This window comes from Syngnathus leptorhynchus, chromosome 14 (assembly GCF_054491065.1).
Source record: "Syngnathus leptorhynchus isolate UIUO chromosome 14, UIUO_Slep, whole genome shotgun sequence".
Lineage (NCBI taxonomy): Eukaryota > Metazoa > Chordata > Actinopteri > Syngnathiformes > Syngnathidae > Syngnathus > Syngnathus leptorhynchus.
In genome coordinates, this window is record NC_141208.1 from 4727011 (window position 1) to 4750905 (window position 23895).

Genomic DNA, 23895 nt, shown 5'->3' on the forward strand with positions numbered 1-23895 from the left:
TTGTTGCGCACTAACAAGGAACTGGCTGCGTTTCTTTTTAGCACCGTTTTATTTTGCGCATCAAAAATACAAAACAATGTCAGCCTATTAAGATGTTGTTTTTTTTTTTTCAGAATTCTCATGAAAGTGTCCCACTCAAAACATTAAAACAGGGGAAAGCAATTCCAAACAACACTTAAACTACAATTCAGAGATGATTTTTTTAACCCTTTACATGTAACTCATTATTCCATTTCAGAATTTCATTTTGGTTTTATGCAAGGACTTTATCTGAGAACAAACTGGAAGCTCTGTATTATTTGTAATATTTGAGTATTCGGAATAAGGAGAAAAAGACTTAACTTCCCCAACGCTGAATAGAAATAGTTCGTTTTACTCGCTGAAACTAACATTGTGGAACAAGATGGTAACTTCTCCTTCCCAAGCGTGCCTAATCTGCCCAATGCAAACTGCACAACAGCTTTCACTCAAAGCCTGCAAAACATGTCAAAACTATTTCCATCACATTTGCAGGTGAGGCGTATCCATGGCAATAATGCAGCAGTCACAATTGTGCCATACATCTCTGTTCCCCTTCGCCCGTGTTTTTTCTTTCACGCTCATATGCCGCCGCATATTTGCCTAATCCACGCGTCTTTGGCCTTCCCCGGCCACATCCAGTTTGGAGCCAAGATTATTCGCCCCGGGATCCATATGAGTGAGCCACTTTGTGCTCGCTGCTGAAAATAGCACGGGGCTCTCAATTATTGGGAACGGAGCAAACACAGGTGTGGAATCCCCACCACGCCGCCCCACGTGCACACACCCCGCCCGCGGAATAAAGCCACTCTTGTCCCGGAGAGGCCGGGCAGGAAGGCCAGATCCCCTCGGCGGCCTTTGAAGCGTACCCGCTCTGCGGCGTGCTTGGTGCCGCCGCTAAAAGGGACCTTTTAGAGGTGTGGAAATGAAACGTCCCGCATCAATCATCCGTTTCCACATGTGAAGTATTGAGCGGTAATTGCCGACTGCTAACTCATCACCTTCTCGTGTGTGCCTTTGCACAGTTTGGATAAGCTACTGCTGGAGTTGAAATAGATTTAATACAACTGCAGGAAGGGGGGAATCCATTTTGCTTATCCTCCACTACTGCAGGTGGCGCTCTTATCCAATGCAAGGTCTTTTACAATCTAAGAAAAGCGACTAAACCCCACATGAGCAAGCACTTGGCTCCAGAGGTAAGGAGGAAACCTCAAACAGAAACATGATCTTCTTCCCTGGATCTGGTTAGGACTCGGACTCATCATTTTGGACCGGCCGGAGGGTCTTTACGGACGAGCTTGGGCAACCGGTCAGCAAAGAGTTGCAATAATCCAGCCTTGAGGGCACAAATGCATGAACTAATATTTTCGCATCCGCAAGCAGCAGGAAATTACTCCCCCCCCCCCCTATAAATAAATACATTAAACCCTCGCTTTTTGCAATATAGGACCATTGCAAATACATTTTTTTCATGCAAAAATTCTGAGAATTTCTTTCACGAAAAAGGAGGTTTCAAAGTGGGTGCCAAACCACAAGTATGCAGGAGTCCATTAAATATATTACACACACAAAAAAATACTTCTTAAAATATGTATGAGCGAATAGATACTCGAATTTCATGCATGATATTCCGTAAATTTCTAATTGGAAGTTGCTCTTGTGGTGAAGGACAGTCCGTGTGTGGAGGGGGGCGACAAAGAGCAGAGGTGCAGACACAATGAGCGCTCTGTTTGGCCGGCAGTAGAAGCCCGTCGGTGGGGGCCGCTTCAATTCCCGCTTCTCCGCTTTTCTCTCTGCACCCCCCTCCCAAGCCTTCTTTGCATCCGTTGGGCCAGTGATGCTTTCAATTTATATACTATTCACATACACTTGCTCTCATTCTGCTCAGACTCACTCAATTAAGATTTTTCCATTGTAGGACTAAGACAAGTTTATTCTGTTCTATTCGCTTACATAGTTTTAATTATGAATCGTTTTGCCCGCTTCTCCTCTTCCAGTGTATTCATGCAAAACAAAAAAAAAGTGTTGGACAAGAATTCCACAGAAATTTTAATTAATTTGTTATTATTAAAGTGTGATACAAAGCCTTGACTGTAATCTTTTTTTTTTTTTTTTTTCAAATAACGACAGCAGATTCTCTGTCTTAGGGTGAGAGCTTTCAGCCCCCACACCCACAAAAAAAAAAAACGTCTTAGAAGTTGTGTGTGGCCCACACAGGAAATTAAGAAACCTCTGCAGCTTTAAGAATATTTACGTCTGAATTATCTGCGAGCGCTGGATTTAAACACAAGGTTCAGCGTGTGCTCATGTGCTGCATGTGTGGTCACTCCATAGTGAGAGAGAATAACCATTAGCTTGTTGAGAATTCCCATAAGAATTTTTCTTTTTTTTTTTTTAATCAGACATCACAGAAAATGCCCCTAAAATATTGAAAATGATTTCATCGTTTAGAAATGTAAGATACATGTAGTGTTTTGATTTTGCAACGTCAGTTTAATTTGTGTATGTGTGTGTAGATTAGTTATGGAAATTTTAGAGTCACTTTAATATCATATTATGCTACTCAAAGTATCACGATACAGCGATTGTGTGATAACAATATATCGCAAGAAAATTCCTGTCCTGTACCAAAATATAAAGGTAATTAAAAACACGTCAGATAAAAGCCATTTATTGCTTTTTTTATTTTATTTTATTTCAAATGTCCTTCCCCATTATATGTAAGTGAGAAATAGAAACTGTTTTTCATTAATGCAAAACGAATACAATTAACTTTATTTATAGCAAAAAAGTAGGAAAAAACATAGAAAATATTTTATCGTTGTGATATTTATATCTATCCATAATCTAACACTTTCACAGATCAGTAGAAAAATAAACACGCATTCGACGTCGAACATGCAATATCATACGTAATGTGACTATTATCATTTGGATATTGTGTGCAGAAGTGTACCTATGTGTGTGCATGTGTGTGTGCTGGCAGCCCAGGACCCAACAGAAACAAGAGCTATTTATTTTAGCGAGAAGTAGAAGAGCGTAGAGACTAGAGATGAGATGGATCCTCTTGTGAACGCCTCCGGCTAACGGCTCACACATCAGTTGATCTCCCTCTTACACACACACACACACGCACACACACACACACACACACACACACACACACACACACACACACACACACACACCGAACAGATACAGTAGAGCGCAGGCAGCCAGTGAGCAGCAATCCTCGGTGGGCACACACATTTACACAGATGGTTCTTATACGGGCGGATTAGAGAGCATATTTCCTCAATAAGTGAGAACAACAAAAGCTAGCGCTGAATTTATTATGTCTTAATTGAGGAGACCTACGTGGATGTATATTTGTGTGCGAACAAGCCTCTGGTGTTTTGGGGTCAGATAATCTCTGTCAGGAATTGGAGATTACATGCTGCCGGACAAAGCTACACTGACGGCCGGACCACATCTGCCTCTGAAAGACTGGGAATAGATTTAAATGGAATAAAAAAAATAATAAAAAAAGGGCATTTTTTTTGTTACTGTTTAGTAATTGGGGTTGTTTTGTACTTTGACATCTTATTTATTCATTGGACAAACAACACATTTGAAAATGTTGACACATGTTTTACTACGCAGACTGTTTTTGATCAATCCATTATTGGAAGAAAATAAAAATAAGAATAATAGCTTAGATTTTATATAGGATGCATAACAGAGTTTTGATGGGATAGTTGAAGTGTGTGTGCATAATCATTTGACTAACTGTTCCAATTGTGCTAATAATTAACCAAAATATAATACTATTCTATAAAGGTCACATTTGTTCTAAATATAGTTATGATAATGACAGTACATAATGATAATGACAGTAATTTCAAAATACAAAATAATAATAATTATTAATTACACTGGCATATTATTAATGACAATACAGTAGTAGTAGCAGTACTATATTAAGTGGCACAAAACAGGCCCGACTTACTTTTGTTTATTTACACTATATTCTTGACAATGAATAGAATTTGAACTTCATTATATGCAATGTTTGCGTCAACACAACAATCAAAGAGGTCATTCTTAAAACATGATGTCCTAAGACTTTTGCATTTCACTGTAATTAAAAGACGGCGAGTAGGAGCAGTGGGGGGGTACGGCGGGTGCCCTTTCCAAGGTGAGCCGCGGTGGGCCAGGCAAGGACGAGCATGGGAAAGCTCGCGTGTCAATTAATCACAGTTAATGAGGTGGAACACTGTTGCCCGAGCTGCCTTCCACGTCCTTCCACACAGACGCACACAAATATGTGACGGGCAGAATGCAATTTTTCACTCAGCCACTTCATTGGAGCAAGTATTGTTTTGAATAAAAGTTAAAAAAAAAAAACATTGGGACTCAAAATTGTACTTAATTTTCAAGTAGAAGGTGCAAATTAATTCTTAGATTCAATTATAAAGCTGCAATTGCTGTTTGCACAATTTAAAAAAAAAAACTTTTTATGGAAGTTGGAAATTAATTCTCACCTTATAACCTTTGTAGTCCCAAAAATACAATACCTTAAAAGTCTCAAATGTCTTTCCTCAGCAATGAAAAGTAACTCTTGTATATTTGTAGTTTTTTTGGCATCAAAGTAACTCGCTGCGGCTGCGGCGCCCGCTTGTAACGAACAAAGTTTAAACAAACAAAAACGCCGAGCGATGAATGAGAGCAGGAGCAAAAGCGAAAGAAGTGATGTCACACAAGGTGACTAAAGACGGACTTGATCTTGAGAAACAAGCTGTGCCAGAAAGCGTTTTTGTTTTGTTTTTCAGCAAACAATCCACTTTGAACTGATTCAAGTCTTCTTCTTACTATCTTACAACATAACAAATGGTGTCACTCGTGGCTGTTATTATTTGCCGTTACAAATGGCCGAGTGTACATTTTGCAGCTACTGTGGAAGCTCCAGCTTACTGTAACGCAAATCCTCGTGGCACATACGTCAAGCGAAGTGAGGGGGGGCAATATTTAAAATCTCCAGTGTCGATTGAAGACAATTGTCAGAAGAACCTAATCTAGTTGCCAATGCCCCTGAGCTTTTGGCACACGTCCCACTGCAGAAGAATTGAAAAGCATGATCCACCTCCTCACAGGAGGGATTCAATTTTACAAGTGATGAGATTGGCCTCTCGTTCGGGATGAACTCTTCATCTTGCCAGTCCATTTTGGGGGAAACCCCTTTACTGAGCAAAGCAAGGCCTATAAAGGTACGCTTAGATGAGCGTTGACCAGAATGAGATGACTAAGCTCTCCAAAGCTCTTGTCAGAGTTTAGTCCACAATGCCGTGTCACTTACGAAAAATTCGACTGAACATTTCAATGTGGTATCTGAAACGCATGATTAATAAGTCCCAAACTCATCATTGCAGGAAAGATTAAGTGCAGTGGTTCTCAAACTGGGGATTTATTTCCAATAAATGATTACATCATCTTTTTTTTTTTTTTTAAAGCGCAGGCCAAAAAAGCAACCCTACTAAATGAAGCTAACCTATCTTAGGTACATGTAAGATAAATGTAAGGCGACCCTGGGCCCAAAATGATTGAGCCGCCCACACCGAGGTCTTTTTTTGAATTGCCCTACGACACTAATTTAAGAAATTGTTACACACATAGCTTTTATGACCCGACTACGTCTGAGACAAGGCTATATTTTGTAGCATATTCTAAAATCAGCTCGCTTCATCGGTCCCGTGGATGTGGGAAGAGAAGAGGGCGCGGTGACCTCACTGGTGTGTTTCTAATATCTTCCCAGAAATCCCTGCGGGCAGGATCATCTTGGGTGTTCTAGGGCGGACTCTGGTGTTGTTACATTTAACAGGTTCCCAGCACAGCGCGCAGGCAGGGAGGAGGAAGACGAGGGGGGGGGGGGGCCGTGCCGTGGCGAGCCCACTGCCGAGAAGCCGCTTTGACCTGGAGGAAAAAAGCACCCTCTGTGCATTGGCTTCAGGGGGCGGCGTAGGAGAGTGGGGGGGGGGGGGGAGCTCGCCACTGCCCTCTCCCTTTTCTCCCTCTAGGTGGGGAGGAGGCATGGAGGTAATGAAGCTTAAGTGAGCCCAGTGTCTGGTAATGTAATATACACAAAGCCCTTGTCAGGTCTGGATCCAATAATGTGTCATTTACCACGTCTGGAACAGATTGGCCCGCGTGATCGGCGTGAACCTTTGCCCGGGTGAAGAGCGCCGCGTACTTAGCATCCTTCGGCCTACTAAACGGGCCCTCGCTTCACCACGCTCCAACGCTAGCATCTCTGGATGAGATACTTCATGGTAGTTTTGCGACCGCTCGTACCGGAAGGTTTGTCTCAGGCGGATCGTTTTGGGTTTCCACCGAGGGAGCAGAACTGGCGGTTTTAACGTCGCAGAACCAACGCAGTTTTGCGTACGCTTCATCCAAAGAACTTAATACACTTCATTTCCCACATGGGGAATGAACAAGTGGACAAGAGAGAGAAAGATCCTCAAAATATTTCCCACAACGGACACAAAACTACTGTTGGATTCGAATCTTCAAATGATCAGGATCGGTATCAAGCTTGTGCAAAGCTTGCTGATGATCCGATTATTTGAATCGGGTGTGTTGGAGGAGGAAGAGCCAGAATGTTTGAAGGAATCAGAGTGTCTAGAAATAGAAGAGATGGAGGACTCAAATCACAACTGAAAGGGGCTGAGTACGCACCCTTAAGGGACACCGGCTGTGACCTCGGTTAATTTTGAATTATAATTTCCAACTGCCACAACTTCCAGAGAGGTATTGGTCCACCCACAAATTTCCGAACTCCCAAATTGTTATCGGAGGCACAATCGTGGTGGTGAAGTCAAAATCACGCAAAGGTTGTATGCGAGTTACGTCAGAAAGCGACGGGAAGAAAGCGGACGAGTTCAAAACAAGGGGAACATTTGCTTTTTTTTATGTGTTTTAGAATGAAATTAGGGATGAGCTTTGGTCCCAACGGAGGAAGAATAAGTCAGTTAACTGTCTTGACGCATGGATGGAAACAGGAGTGGAGACGATTCGAAACAGACTCCATAAATAGTGATGTCATCTGATTTCCTCATTTGCCAATGAGCAAACATCCTTTCCGTTTCGGAACCAAGGATGCTATTGGTAGCTATTAAGGGATTATCGAACATAAATTCGGATTCAATTCAACAGTTAGCATAATTGACCTGGATAGGAAATCACACATTGTGTGTCATATTATTAAATAGCTATGAACTCGCATGGTGAATGACAGACAGGGTGGTTTTGTTTTTGCTTTTTCAAAAGGCAGCTTATCAGCAATTTGTAAGTGAGTGGGAGAGCTTATGTGATAAGAGTGGTAATTAGAAACGCAGGGACTGCCGCTACACAGGAAGCTCCAGGCTGAACGTGTAAGAATTTACCGCTTCTTCTTCCTGGTCGGCCAGGGGCCTCGGGTCCCTAGCCTGAGGCCCACACAGGGCGTGGAGGGGGGCTTGGAGAGAAGAGACCGGACGGCAATGGCACTAGGTGAGAAATACAAATCAAGCGAGGAGACAGTTGGGAGGAGGTAGATTTCAACTTTTTTTTTCCCACATGAAATGTATGTTTTTTTAAGTGGGAGAAAATGTAAATGAGGGAATACTACAAGCATCGCATCCTTTCCCCACAGGAGTGTTGAAGCTCCCTTTTGGCCGGAATAACTCTGATTTAGTGCGCTTAATAAACATGATGTAGCGCTTCCAGTGATTGCTCGGACAGGCGCAGCGTCACAAAGATTCCCTCATGTTAGCGTCCAACGATGAGAACCAAGCAGGAAACATACGTGTTTCATTTCAGAGGGCCTCAATTACTTCAGCAGAGGACACTTTTTGTTTATTTAGAAAAAAAACAGAGAATATTACTAGCTACGATTCTGTCACATGAATTTTTGTCATGTAATCGGTAATTAGAACACATTATGACTTGGAGTGATATGTAGGAATATTTTTCTTATTTGGATTGGGAATTTTGTATGGAACTAGTTACATTAAAATGCAACCATTCACTACTGTAAAAGCTTTTTTCTTTGGTTGGCTTTTTTTTTTTCAAAGATCCAAATGTTATTTTATTTTTTCAATGTCAAATATTGTAATGTCACTTATTAAATCGTTGGTCGATTTAATTTGCTCAAAAATATTTACGAGTTTCCAGTGTTATGAAAAATACTACTAAATATGGCAATGCAACTTGAAATAAAAAATAAATCAAAGGAAAAAAAATGCTTGTTTATCTAGTAGCCTAAAGAAAAATTGCTATCTATTTTTTTATTTAGTTTTTAAAATCAACAAACATTTGTTTGTCGAGCAGAATCAGAATTTAAATGTGCAAACATTGCATATGTAAAATATTTGTGTTCTATTCAACTGGGATTCATTAATTACATGATTTTCCTAATCAATCCACGACATGATGACCGACATGCTTGCTTAGGCAAGTGTCACCGATTGAAATACAATTTATTTACTTGGACAGTCCAGAGAAAAGGCAAAGCGGGACAACTAGATGGATTTATGACGCGTCTGTCAGCTATTCCCCGGCCTACAATGATCTCGCAGCAGCACAGTGGCGGCTGCAGAGAGGCCTGCACGCCGTCGTTCACAGCTGGCTCTTATTACGCGCCCATACAGTAGCCATTCTTTTTCACTTACCCCTGCTCTGTTTTGTGATGCTTATTAGAAATGTAACATACTGGCCCGGGAGTTTGTTACAGATTTATGTGACACAGGTGCTCACTTTAAAAAAAAAAAAAAAAAAGGAAAAATGTATGGTAGTGTGGAAGTATTGCGAGAATTAGTTCTGTGTATGTTTTGATTACATGACCATTTCATTGTTATCAGGATTTCACGAAAAACATTTCTTAAACTTGCATTTTGATATTTTGGTGCGGATCTGGGGATCTGGCAAGTTATTTTGTTTCTTTTTCTTTCAAAAATGATTTCAAACTTACATTTAGAATGCAATTTTTTTCAATGAAACTTCCAGGTATGAGCAGGAAGTAGATATTATTATTATTATTATTATTATTATTATTATTATTATTTCAAAGGGGGCATGCTTACGCAACAAAATTTAAAATTAGTAATAAAGCATATGAATAGTTCCACATAAGGTGTTGTTTTTGTTAATTTGCTCAATTCAGTCATCATTATTTGTTAAGGTAAGTTTTAAAAAAGGACACAATAGGAGGGGGGGGCTTGCCTACTGTTTAGCAGAAGGTCATTTCAAAGCGAGAGACCGGGAATGGAAAAAGCTTGATCCCCTGCTTAGTCCTGCTTTGACCTCCAGTAACATCTGTTCTGGTGACCTGGTGGAGGAGCTCAGAGAGTTAACGTGAGGCGTGATAGACCTTTTTTTTGTTTTTTAAATGATCTCTAAAATGTACAGAGAACCAGTAAAGGGAATAAAGTGCATTACAGCAATCCATCCAAGATGTAATGAAGGCACGGCTTACTGTTTCTATTTGGCTTAGTCAGCTGCCTAAGATGAAAACAGCCCCTGATCCCTACTAATAAAAAATCTGCGGTATCCCCCTTCATTTCGTGAAATCCAAATATGTCGGATTGTAGCTAGCGTAACAACAAAGAGTTCCCTTGTTACACGAGAACAAGCAAGAGTTGTGGAGAAATGTAATTATGTGAAGAGTGCCGTGCAAGTGCGCACTGGCAGCTTTGAAAGGATTGTCTGTAGGCCAGTCCAGCAGGTTTCCACAACTTGTTCTTGATGGACTCTGACTGGTACCTGGGGAGTCCGCCGCTCGTCTGTCAGCGCCGGACGAGCGTGAGCCTCCAGTCTGCCAACATGTTGGAGGTGGATCACGCTCGCCGCGAACGTGACAGGGGTCCTGAAATGACTCCTGACTGATTCCTGGCTCACGCAGAAAAGAAATGGAAAGCGTTCTGGCCAGCAAAGGTGACGAGTTCACAGACCGGGCTCGGAGTGGTAAGCTCCTCTCCGTCTTCAGGTTTCACGGACCGCTCCCTGTCAGGGGCGTGCCTCCTTGGCGCTCTCTTGTTACGCATCTCCCGGTTGTTATCCCCTCGGCCTCCGTCCCCAGCTGAGGGGGGGACACCCAATTCCTTTCATGCGGATCGGGATGATCCGCGGGCAGCGGCCTGAGCTCCAGCCCTGAGTGATTGATGGCGGGGTCGCCCTCGCCTCTCGCCCTCGGCGACCAACCCCCGGCTCGGCGGACAGCGTAGCGTTTCATGAGCTCATCCGCGTGGCGCCCGGGAGCCGCACCTCCGACACAAGGCACCGCTCGTCTCATCCCACACGACTCCCCGGGGTCCGCAAAACATGTGTGACCTCCCTTTTACCACCACATGCGCCTCCGTCTCAACTACGTCGCCATTGTCTCTGTAGCGGATACTTGCACTCGGCGGTTATCTGTTTGCAGTCTCACATGATCTATGGATGGGCTTTTTACGACCGTTAAATCGACCTTGGGTAGTTCCAACAAGTGGTTTGCTTCGGTTTCTACAGCGGCGACATAAAACGAATTTGGTTGTCTCATAAAGCCAAGGTGAAGAATCTCCAAGTGCGTCGATTTTTTTCTACGTGTCCTAGCTTAGTTTGGATAGCCCTGATTTTGACTAGATTGGGAAAGTCAGTTCATCAGGAACCAACGGTCCTCTCTTCAGAGAGCATCTAAAACACTTTGCACGAATGCCACACGAGTCATCCTTTTCCAAAACCCCCTCAAAGCTAACGCAAACACAGCACGTGAGCAGTTCATAGCCGAGCAATGACCCCGTGACCTCTCATCCCGCCGCCTACCTCGCCTCAGGACGCCGGCACAGCTCCGTCCTCCGCTGCATGCGAGACATTCCAAGTGGCAAAGGAATCCGGCGGAGGGGGGCAGCCGCCATCATCTAATCTCTCCGAGGCGGGCAGCACCTGTCGGGGCAAGAAAAAAAAATGTACATCACTGGCAGCCCTGCGTGGACTTGAAACATGGTCTTGTGTATCAGATGATATAGACTTAACAGCACTCATCGTTTGACACGCCGTGAATGATGGTCGTCCATAAAACTTAACAGACGCACCGTCATAGCCGCGTTCGGAATTGGAAACGCCGTGGAACCGCTCCGGGCCAATGTCGACAAGGTAGGGTGTTTGTTTTTAAGTTTTTACAGGGGTTAACTTCTTCTTACACTTGTAATGTCCGAGATTTTGCGTGTGGGAGGTGCATCAATTTTGAGGATGGCGTGATATGAAATTTATAATCCTGTTCATATCATTAAATACTTATTGTGTTCACGTTTTGGGTTGTTTTTGCACTGCTTAACCAGTTCATGTTAAAATATGAATAAAAAAAAAACGTCTGGTTAGAGGTTTCATGATGATATGTTGAGTTTTTTTTCCATTTTACAAGGGTTAGTTTAGCCTTACCCTTCTGTTTACATCTCTGCTGCGATTGAGTGTTAAAAAGCATGCGAGGCATGTTCATCATGCAAATTCCAGTCATCATTCAAATAAAACCCTTTCTTGGTTATATGTTTTATTATTAACAGCAGAGTTGATTGTTTTACTATTGAAAACTTCTCTGAAAGTTGAGAATTGCGTCTACAGCAAGTTTTCCGTTAAATGTGACCCAACTAGAACAACATCAGGTTCAATCTTAGACTCAGCACACAGCTTGCAATGACACAAATGTTTTATAATTACAGGCACATGGGCGGACAATGTCTTTAAAGCGTCATGACCACGTCCATTGTCATGCTGGAGAAGGACCAGAGTTTCCTGGAAACACTGGTGAAGCGACCCAACTGTTGTGAGAGCACAGCGGAGCTGGCCATCTGACCCAAATGAAACTCGATCGTCAGTGTAAGAATAGAGCGCCAATGAAAAGACACGCGCTCCGCCATTCCTGCCTGACAACCAATCAAATATCTCACTCAGCTGTTCACGAGGCAGCGAGGAGGGCCAAGCCGAGGGCCATCAATCAGCCAAGAGGACGCTCCAGTTGCCGGCCTCGTCTGCGCGTGTCCAAGACGTTGGGACGTTTGCCACGGTGGCTTTTGAGAGCTTGTCGTTCGACGTGTCCGTGTTATTACTGCGTTTGTGACGTGATGAATCGTTCGCTAGCCGCTAAACAGCAATGACGTTTCAAAATGTCATCCATCACACTCAGTCCATTTAAACGGAACACTTCGAAACACCACGGCGAACCCCGGCGACCAGAGAAGGTGAAAAAGCAAATGTGGTTTTTGGGAAGGGGGGGCGGGGGTTGGTGACAAAAGTGGACTGGATTTCTCTGGGACCGTGGCCAAAGGAGGTCCGGTTTTTCCTCTGGCGCAAGGTCGTTTAAACTAAACCAACCATTCCTTTTAAATCCCGTATGGCATGGGCCGCGGCCTAATGTCTGACAGAAGGAACGTTGCTTTGCATGTAGCCTGATTATTATCTACAACACAAATTGCAAGCAGCTGGCTTGTTCACGGCTGACGGTCCCAAAGTTTACGTCTCGCAACGTGGAATGTGGACAATTACCACTTTCACTTTCTCACAAAGAACTCTAATGCGGTTTACATAAACGAGCGGCCCGCAAATCAGACTCCAGGGGTAGTCGCCAGCCTCCGACGCTCGGCTCAAGACGACAAAGAATTTTTTTTGCTTTAGCGCTCTTGTTACAAGCGTAGCGAGAGGTGAGCCCATCCATCAAGGATGGCACCGTCGTTGTTTTACCGTGACTCTTCAGCTGCCTGCCTGTTCTCTCGGCCTCTGTTGTGATTTAGAGGTCACCGAAAGAGGAAACCGCACAGAGGTTAGCCAGCAAACAGTTGGACTCCCCAAAAATTTAGGGAGTTTTTGCTGCCCATCATAATCTGATTTGTCACAGTCTAAGTTATGTTCCACGTGAGTTATGCTGCGTCTCGGCGAAACCAGACCAAATGTGGTAGTGGAGAGGGGAGACTTTATTATACGCTCTGTGCTTTCACTATAGTCAGCCATGTTGTTTTTCTACGTATTATTGCGACACAGGGGCTCCCGCGCTTACCAAGTTTAAAGTCATAATTACAGTCAATATTTGTACAATAAACACTTTGAGTCCATAAATATAATATACACTCGATATAAAGTCAAATGTTGGATTTCATGTCACTAAGTGAATCGGACTCAGGGACCGAATTGCAAAAAAAAACAAAAAACATAATACCACAAATAATACCCGATAGCGCCTCTGCTGGATGCAGCAAGGCAGTGCACTCAATTTTGACTATTTTTATTCACAACAGGTGTCATCAGCAATCAATTCCAAACAACTGTCAGAAATGAAATTTTTCAGCAACGGGTTCTCGTAAACAAGCTTCTAATCCGAATATCCGTTGGCTCTTTATGATGCACAAATGGAAGTCGAAGAAAAATATTTCAAGAGAGCCGAATGGGCCGCCGCAGAGAGTCAAGTTGTCTTCTTGTCAAAAGCCGGTCAGCACCTCGCAAGTGGTCGAACAGTTTAACCTATAATTGCCACAATTAAAATAATACTCATATTAACAAAGCAAAAATTGCTTCCACATGCAAGGGGAAAGAAAAACAAAAACACATGGCACGGTTTGGCCCCGCAGAAGTTTGGCACGGGAGCGCTGGCACGTCACACGTGAATGAAGCGAGCGTATGAATGAGCAATGACGCTTGGATTTGGAGGATGCCACGCTTCGGAAGGGGTCGAGGGGGGGGTAAATGTCGTACCCCATGGTGCATGCTGGGAAATCCCCATCGTAGAAATTTGACTGCGGATGAAACGACTTTACGGTTATCTTGGAGTCGGGCCGGGTTAGGTCACTGACTTTGATCAGAAGGGGGGGGGTCAAAATCGGCCCAATTGTCAGTAAGTGAAGATTCAGTTCATCGCTAAAAGTTCAAGCGAAGGAGTGGGAACGTGGATACAACGCAATGCGTTTGATCCCACACGTGGACGCTAGCACTCTCTCGACGTAGCAGATAGGGGAACTCCAGTAAATATTGTACCGACACGCCGTGACCTTTTTTGTTTTTTTGCGCGGAAAAATTGCAGGGGTTGACATCAAAGTCAAAAGTACACAGTCGAAATCAAAATGTCAACCGTGCGCCCAATAAAAATCACTGGAGCCGTTACTCCTGTGATGAGGAGAAACACGACAGACTCCAAAGTCAACACAATTTTCTCCCTTTGCTCGGGACCACTCGCAGCTTTTGCCCTTTTGCCGCTCCGAGTCTGAGGAGCGCTGTTAAACCAGACCTCCAGCAGTATTACTGCATGCACTTCTTTTTTTTTTTTTTGGCAATAGCAACCTCATGTCCAGTAAGTGCCCTCCCAGTGTCGTATTGATGTAGACGCCTGCTTCAGCGCGATCAGAGGAGTCCCGTGGACATAATTGCAGCGCTGACCCTGTACATCAGTGATTGATTTCGAGTGTGACCATGAAACACAACGGGAGTTCTTGTACTTTTGATTTTATTGGCCACCGTGTCAGTCTGTCTGTGCACTGCGGTAGAAGAGAAAAAGAGAAGAGGGGGGGGGAAAAAAAAAAGCTTCTATTGCTACACTATAAGTCTTTGTACATGCACACTGCAGGGAACGGACAGCGGTGTAATGATACATCGGGCTTTTGGTAATTGAATTCTTCTTCTATTTGGAGAGACAACAGTATACAGTGACTCTCAGCTGGCCACAATGAGATGGAATATTATACCTAAATGAGGGTCATGATAAAAGTCAGTGTTGCACACATTATACAGATCATTACTCAACTTGATATTTGAGTTGCTTTTACGTATAGATTCCTCTTAAATCTTCCTTTTATTTCTTTAGATCCTCGTATAAAAGAGAAACCTGCAACGCAAATAATGCAAAAGGACTGAGTTGATGTGGAAAACTAAAAAAAACAAAAACATGTAGAACTAAAAATATTTGTAATTGCCTATAGATGACACAAGATGGCAGCAAAGCACTATTTTTACATTAGACAGTGCGTTGGTGTGACCAAACGAATCCCCTCCCCTCACTTCAACATAGTTCCTCGGCTCCAAGACACCGAAGCACAAGAACCGTGTGAAAATAATCGAGAATTGCGTCCAAAACAAAATTGGTGAGTAAGTGAATACATAAGTAGCAAATTGTGCATATGTGGAAGAACACGGCAACGGTCCCTAAAAGTATAAAGTTTCCCTTACCGGTGCCAGAATCTTTGACTACATGAACAAAAGTTTTTTGACACACTTAACAAGTCTGAACATCTCAGATGATTTTTAAAATATGAGAGACACGTGTGTGCTTAGTGCTCTTGTAAGTGTGTGGTGTACTCCACATGACCGACGCCACACAAATAACCACATCTGCAGCCACAATCAAATCAAGTCTTCTCCCTCAAAACAGATGACGCTTGCAGTACCCAAAGCGACCTGTAAGAAGTGCGTGCTTCCCCATACCGGGTGTCAAAAATATTCCGAACTACAGCACCACCTATCCGATTAACATTTTTGGTGAAAGATAGTTCGATTAAATCGCCAGCACGTTGGACAAATGTTTAAAAATATCCGTCCCTCAGTTCTGAGGTTGTTCGGCAAAAGTGTCCATCCAAGCCATGCGACGGAGCAACAGCCAGTGAGTGATGTGGACCACCAACCTTGATACCTAGGACCAGCGGGGCTGTCAATCAATCGGTTGCTCTCTCAACATGCTTTGTACTTTTTCAACATTTCCCTGAATTTTCTTATGCATGAAATTCAGACATATGCACGAGTTATATTTCAGTGGAGACTCTCTAGGTGCTTTTGTTTTTTGGGCTTAGCTTTTGGACAAGATGTCATAAAGTTGTACGCAATGGAGTGGATGCGGGACAGGACATCTTTCAGACATTCAATATTTGTCGCACAAATTGGCCTAATTAGACATTTATGAGTGCGGGATTACAACAGAGGTTAACACTCTCCCTCCCCTCTGCGTCCGTCCACAGAGTGCACACAGTGCAACGGGGAAAATTGTAAAACACTGGCCGCATTTTTCTCCACATTTATGCATACTGGGAGAGGAAAAAAACACCACTGAGGTTTATAATTCCCCTGATTTCTCTGGAACGTGCGAGCAAAATGTCAACGGGCGACATAAATTCACATTTAACGGCCTTCCGAGACTTGGCCACATCGTCTGGTTTTAAAGAACTCTCCGACTTTCATTAAAAGCAACGTTATTACTCATTAAAGTAGAACGGCCATCCCATGGAGGCCGTCGCATGCGTGCCCGGAGATTGGGGCGACATCCATGTCAGACCTTGAGCTCCAAAACATATGGAATGAACGCGAGAGGGGGTTTCACCACTATCTTCTCACACCTTGTAAGGCTTAGTTCACACAAACAGAGCAGGGGCCGCAAAAACAACAACCCTAATGCATTTGTAAGCTGTAGAATACACTACAAACATCTAGGTGGCGCAGTAGTTCTGAACATTTTGATTCTCGGGATGGTTTGTTCCAGTTGCATACATGATTTCCAACATTTAATTCAAATGGCAGAATTCCCTTGATTAAATTGACCACTATTAAACCACTTGCGCCACAACTTAGACCCGCCCTGAGCTGCTCTAAGGTCTAGTCTGCTTTCAGTGAGAAGTTAAGAAATTCTCCAGTTTCAAAATCACTTATCAGCAAGTATCATTAAAAGATACGCAAGAAATTCGAAGAATAAGAAATTCTCCACTTTCGACATCGATTATCAACGAGTATCATTTAAAAAGACGTAAACGGTTTCTAAGCTCCTGTCTCACGCTTTGCACCTGGCGGAGTTAATACCGACTTTTGAATATGTATTCCGAGAAAGAGGAGAGTATATCAATACTTCAGGGAGAGGAAACGGAAGGAGGGTGTCACTCTCGGTCCAAAACCTCAAACTTCCAAACACACTTTTCAAAAAAATGTAAAAACATATCAATGGAGAGATACAAAGAAGCTCCCGGTAGTTGTAAGAAAAAGCAAAACAATCTTTCAGAAACTATTACCAAAAAAAACAAAAAATACAAACGAAAGCAAGCTCGAGTATTTATCGACGTGAAGGGAAACTCGGGAGGTGCTGGGAAGTAATTTAAACAGGCGACGGCTGTTGTGCAGACAGGAAATGAGAGCGAGGCTAGTTCCTGAGATGGGACCGAGTTGCAGGTTTGGGAGCTGGCCCGCCCGCTAGCTCACTATGAGGCTTGCGTGGCGTTGTTCAGGGGGTAACAGTAAGGTCATTGAGAGCGCCATTTCCCTTTTCTGATCATTTGGGGTTTCGCAATCTCACTTCCCACATCCTTGCCCCGATTATTCCGGCCGGTTTGATTCAAAGTGTGACATTGAGGCCGGAGCTGCGCCCGACCTCCTGCTGAGGGTGCTTGCATTAGAAGCGGCTCCTCTCTTATACACGACTGCTTTGATTTCAGGCTTCATCCGATGGAAGGAAGTCAAGCCAGTTTTTTTTTCTCAATATTTCATCAAAAACAGGATCAAAAATATGCTTACTGCAGGTCTGAGGCAGCCCGATGGCACTCGATCTTTTTTCGCCGACGGTTTTGATTTAAAACAGACACGGCGTACATTAGTCAGAGTAGCGCTCATGTTAAGCGTTCGCCGGAGGAGCACGCAAGGCTGTTCTGGATTGAGTATGAAGCGTTCATTTTAGACGAGGAGGCGGAGGAGGAGTGCCAGCACGCCAGATTACACCAGTTAATCAGCATGATTATGTCTGAGAGGGCAGACACCTCGGCCCGCTCGCGTTTATTGGCGCTCGGTGACGTTGGTGGCGGCGGGCGGGTTAACGTGCAGATGTTCTGCCAAAAAACGCTGATAAATGAAGCATGTTCGTAGCACTTAACCACTTGGAGGGATCACAACTGGAAGGTTTTACTGTGACAGAAATCCAGGGTGAGATTCCAGTATTGAACATTATCCCACTGGCGATATATATGAGGAACAAGACTAGAACTGAAGAATTTTGAAGAATAATCCAATTTCCCTCCACAATGTGAGTGAGATCCAATATGCGGTTTATTTTTTTTTCAAAGTCGTCGTCACATGCGCGTTTCACAAACAATACATTCATCTGTACTGCAATATCTGATTGGGCTTGTATAAATGTTTGGGTTTTATAGTTTAAACTTACACAAAAATAAAAGCATGAATCAATATGAAATATGTTTTATTTATATACCTATCAAACAATGTGACTTGCAGCCTTTTGAGAGTTCACAACAACTTAAAAAAAAAATCTACCATAAGTGGAACGAAGACTAGAGACTAAATCTTAGACAAACTAAGAGTAGGTCTAAATTGTGGCGCAGGAGGGCACAATTTTGGAAAATTGGCTCAAATCCAATCTGAGATTCAAAACCGAACCTGTGGCTGACACGCAAACCACTAGCACACCGTGTCGCTCCTCCAATCAAAGTGTTGAAGTGGATTAATTTCTCCTGTAGAAGCAGCACAACACTGCGGACGCCGTATTGGTGGTGAAATGCAAGGCCACATGTAGCGGCCCACCCCGCCGCTCCCCCCCTCCCTCCCTCCCTCGGCGCGCAGGCAAGAAAAACAGCCACATAAGTCCTTCCAGGCCCGCTATTATAAACAGGTGTCACTTTGGTGATAAAATATGACACGCTAATTGGCCGGTGAGATGCTTTGTCCAAGCAGATTAACACATCATGGCGCCCGATTTATTTTTATTGTGCCAGCATCGTTTTAGGGCGGAGGTCACAAACGTCAGTAAAGTGGTAGAATCGGACCCTTTCCCTTTCCCTCACACGTTGGACCTTGATGTCTCACTCGGGCTGGATGTTTCTGTTGACAGACGACATCTGCACCCTGCCTCTAATAGCTCACCATGGATTTTTTTTTTTCCTTTAACGTAATGTTGCACAAGCATTAGAGTTGTGTAACCTGATGAAGCAATCTAATAAATGAGTTACAGTTACTACGTTGATGGATTTATTCTGAAATTCTTCAGCGTGCATTGTTTTTATATGACAGGAACACAATACATTGAGAAATTGCAGAAGACTCCCGAAATGTGTTTTCAATGATTATTGTGTAGCGTACAGCTGCGGATCACTCGAGGCGACGGACGGCATGCAGCAAAGTATGGAGACCCTTCATGGTGCACCACAGAGCAGGGGGGGGGGGGGGGGGAGCTGACATGCAGTGGTCTCCACAGGCCCGTGCAGGCTGTGTTTATGGACACACCCGGCACTTAGCGTCTGGTTCTTATAAAGGCTATCAAACAGGGGGGAGCACCTGTTTCCGACACTTCCACTACACACACGCGCGTGTTTTGCTGCTGGGTTCAAAGAGACCTCGCAGGAGAGCAAACAGGACCACTTGCAAAGTGAATCGAGTGATTTGGATTCATCAGCTTTGGCATTTATGCAGAAGAAGATTTTTTGATAAGGCTTACTGTTAGAACAAAAACACATTAACTTTGTTATCAGCGACAATGTCAGCGATCAATATTGTGCTTGTGACAGAGGATGAGGTGGACGTGATAAGGATGAGAGGGGGAAATATTTTCAGGAAAGCATTCATTTAGTTTATTTGTTTTTTTTTGTTGGGCAAATATGGCGGCGTGAATAGATATGAGTTGTGAAAACATACGTGTTAACATGTGATAAGGTCAACGCTGATAGGAAGTGGATGAAGCTGTGTTATCTGCAGTGAAGAGGAACACAAACAGGTGATTCTCTCAGTTGATGTACTTTTTTTTTTTTTTAACGACTAAAGTTTGTTTTCAATAAATGTAAGTGCTGGGGAACCTCTAACATTGAAAATAATGTGTTCCAGGATATAAATTGACCTTGAATTTACACACTCATTCAAAACTTTAAGGTCATGTTTTAAAAAAAAATACAAAATTATCCAGTGAAAAATAAAAAAAGACAGAAATATATGATAAACAAAGAGAAAAAAAATAAAGAGAGAAGAAGAAGAGAACAAAAAGAAGTGCCCACCAACATTTTGAATAGTATTTTTATCATTTCCCCAAAAGAAAATAATGTAACTTTAAAAAAAATCTTTATCCTGGTCAAAGTGCGTCCCGATACTTCTGATCATAGTCAAACATGAATTGTCTATTAGAATCCCTCTATGAAAATCCCAAATCTTACATTTACTCCCTGAAATGTTTGTTTGGCTGTGCTTTCAACTTTGGAGGTTATGCGACACCACGTCTCCAAATGTAATAATCTTTCACGCTGAGAGCTCAGAGAATTTTCCAGTAGTTCTCATGTGTTCTGTACATCCCCCCCAACCCACCAGGAGGAGTCACTGGCCGGTTAGCCTCTCATAAAAATGACTTGTGAGAACCCCCCCCCCCTCACCCCCACCTCAAATAAATGTACAGTACATTCGCCACACCGCAAACTGGACTCAAATACGGCTCAGCAGTTTTTTAGTGACGATGAAAAGGTCACTTCAAGGTCAGATGATGCTAGCGTTACCTCCCCCCCCCTCCCTTCTCCTTTTGAGTTGGTGGAGCTGTCTATGCGTCACAGTCTGAACACGACACGCCGTGCCGCAACAGAAGACAAGCTTGTCACGGCGGCAGCAAAATAGACGCTTAGCAATGTCATGTCAGCAGACCGCATTGTTTTCTCGTGTCATCTGGATGTCATCAGCTCTTTACTCGCTTTTCTCACTCTCACTCGGCACCGCACAGGGTTAACGGCGTAAGCCGCCCTGCGGACAATTACATGCACCGCGCACACACACGCACTCAGAAACATTCAGACAAACACACATTAAGGCCGCTACCTCCATCCTCCTCCCCCCCCCCCAGCCCGAGTAATGAAAACAAGATGTTTGACGCTCCTACCATGGTAGGAGTACACTGAGCTCCCCTCCTCCGCCTCCTGACCGCAGATCCTCTATAAATACTCTTACGACTTTCTTAAATACGTGACAAAAAATACATTTACAGAGAGTTTATGGGCACACATGCGGTCTGAGTGAGGTGCACAAGTGACAATGAGCTCTGAGACCCCGGGGCAAGATGGTGTCTGCGGCGGGCACACATAGCGCTTGTGTACTGAAGGTAATCTGAGTGCTTGAATAAAAGAGAGAAGAAAAAAAAAAAAAAAAAAAGAAAGACATCTGCCCACCACACGCTGCACCTGATCTTCATGTCTCAATTTGTAACCAATCTTCTCACAATTGGCCACCAAATTACAGTATAAACATGCCGGATAGTGATCTTGTTTACAGCAAAGAGAGAAAGAAAGAAAGAAAAAAAAAAAAAACGCCCTCCTCCTCAAGGAAGCCGCAGTCTGTAGTACTTGCCAGTTAGACGCTTCTATTTGGATTGGCAGCTCATTTTCAGTTTGTGGTGGATCTTGGAAAAAAAATATTAATCTCTAAATTAGTCATTAATGCTTGAAAAAACATTGAAAATCAGCGTCTAAACTACATTCAGGGACACAAAACCATCTCAGATTTTTTTTTCTGTTGACCAGTGTCAACTAGCTTTTACTAGCCATCAAAAAAAGGTCGCATTTTCAAGTCATCCATTCATACAGTGCACCTGCACTCAATCTAAAAGTGCCTTTGTGTAGATTACGGCAAACGCTTAAAACCGGCGGTGCTGCTAAAACACAACATGACATTGACAGAGTAGAGCGCAACACAGGTGTACCCAATGTTGTGACCCTGAGAATCCAATTGCAAGGTCTACAATCCAAACAAACATGACTACCGTGTAACGCGTTTCAACTAAGAGCCTTCCACACACACGTCGTCTTTTATTGCAATGACAATAAAGCGACCCCGTGAGAACATTCGATACCTGTCGGTGAAAATCTGGCTGATATAATATGCAGTGATTTTTTTTTAACATAATTTAATTTACATAATAACCACCTCAACACAGTTTCTCCATGCTGGGTGAAGATCCAGAGCCACTTTCAAGCAACAACCTATCTCTACCACTATCTATGCATGAAATTCAGCATACTGAGCAGAACTTGGACCCCAGGTGTGTGCAGTCATCACCAGTGTGCATGTGAGTGCATGCCCTGTCTGTCCCTTTGTGAGCACTGGAGTGTGACGTGCGTGTGTGTGTGTGTGTGTGTGCGCTCTGATTGACGGTGCTGTTTTGAAAGCTGTTTCTACACACTTTAGGTCAAGCGAGCATCTCCATTAGCTCAGTGTGGCCATTGTTGAGCGCTTCTTGACATGTTATACTCCCCTCACTCCCCCCCCGAGCCCACTTGTAGGTCTCCGTCAATGCTTGGCTCTTTGTAACAGGCAATTATCTGTTGTCACTTTTGTATTTTGTATGGGGGGGGGGGTGCAGCACATCTTATGACCTAAAAAAACAAGGTGCTCAATCTACTGTACTATATAATCACACCTGCATCCATTGTTAGGGGTGCCCTTGTGTTTATTACGGGTCAAATGCAGAAGTGGAATTTAGCTTGTAAAACAAAGGTGACATTGATTGAATGTAGAGCGTCACCATCTCAACTTTCACAACAGCTCGGTGCCACTCGACGCTAACCCCCGCTCATTCCCGAGTGACAATAAACAAGAGGAAATTTCACCTATGCCGCCATACCATGATGGAAATATAAGCAGTAAAATATTCAAGCTTGTTGCCAGAGGTCAACTTCACTTTGCCATTGTGTAAACTTCGCCTATCCCAATGACATAAAGCAGACCTGGAAAGCAACACGTGAAGGTGTCATTTGAATGTATAATATGAAAGGTGCTGAATGATGCCTACGAGGATGGATGGATGTCAAGGTTGAGCCTTTGCCGCCAATCACCATGGCGATATTTCATAACAAAAAAGAATGTTAGGCAATGTAGTATGAACGGCAGAGTTTGAACACCTTAATGGATCGCCGAGCAGTAACTTTACTTGGCAACGTCAGGACTTATGAGTAATGCCCATCGCCGGGCCGCCGGTTCATTTACGAGACGAGCAATAAACGGCTGAAGCGAGGGAAACTTTTTGGATTCAAACATGGCAGGAACTCCACTTCCTTTGTTTTGGGGGGTCCCAGAATGGATATAATAAATAACAAAAACAGCTGGTGTTTTGTGCTTTTGTATTTTATGTGGCAAAAAATGAGCCAAGGGCCAAGCTTAAAAAAAAAAAACATTACTTTACAACAGTATGCCCATGGCAACAAGGTTAAGGGAAAAGACAGCACTAATTTTCTTAATTCCTACTAAGCTTACTTAGCTTAGTTGCTAGCACTGACCTATTGGGAGGTGCATACATCTCTCAATTGTGATTGCACAAAATAGTTGCCATAATCGCATAAATGAGTCAAGATAGGATCTGCATTGAATTTGTTTCATGGAGGTCCGAGAACAGAAAAAAATAAGTTTGATGTTTTGCATTTAATGCGGCAAACAAAATGGTGGCTCAATTTAACGGAATCCAGATTGTAGGTTAGAAGTTCATAGATGTCTCTTTGATTTCAAGTGGCACATTCAAACTTTGACCTTCCAATAACTCCGACCTCGCCCGCAGCTATCCAAAAGTCACAACCTGTGTGCTAAACATTTTCTCTGAAGTGACACATTTTTCGAAATTCCCCTATAATCTCCATGTTTCCTCCGCTAAGCCGATCCTCATGTTTACTCCTCTTGCTTCAACCCCTCCATTTATTTGGAGGGGAGGCAGTTCCACACAGTTCTGAGTCCTCCCACCGAGGGGACAAAGTGTGTCTCTAGTTCACATACCACCTCGGGCGACGCGAAGGGGAACAAGAGGTGGGTGACCAGTGACGGGGCAACGTTGTAGACGACATGTGGGAGAAAATTGCAGGGTTGTCGACCTCACAAGGAAATAAGAAAAGGCTTGAGAAAATACACAACAAACAGGAGTCG

General features: G+C 43.4%; 1 protein-coding gene across 2 annotated transcripts in view; it reads right to left on the reverse strand.

Annotated features, from left to right (window-relative positions):
* foxq1a (forkhead box Q1a) overlaps positions 1–23895 on the reverse strand; it is a 96075-nt gene that overhangs the window by 30913 nt on the left and 41267 nt on the right. For both annotated transcript variants that reach the window (XR_015068149.1, XR_015068150.1), the window contains one exon: positions 10834–10953. The gene's annotated coding sequence lies outside the window, so the exon portion shown is untranslated. The remainder of the gene's footprint in view (positions 1–10833; positions 10954–23895) is intronic.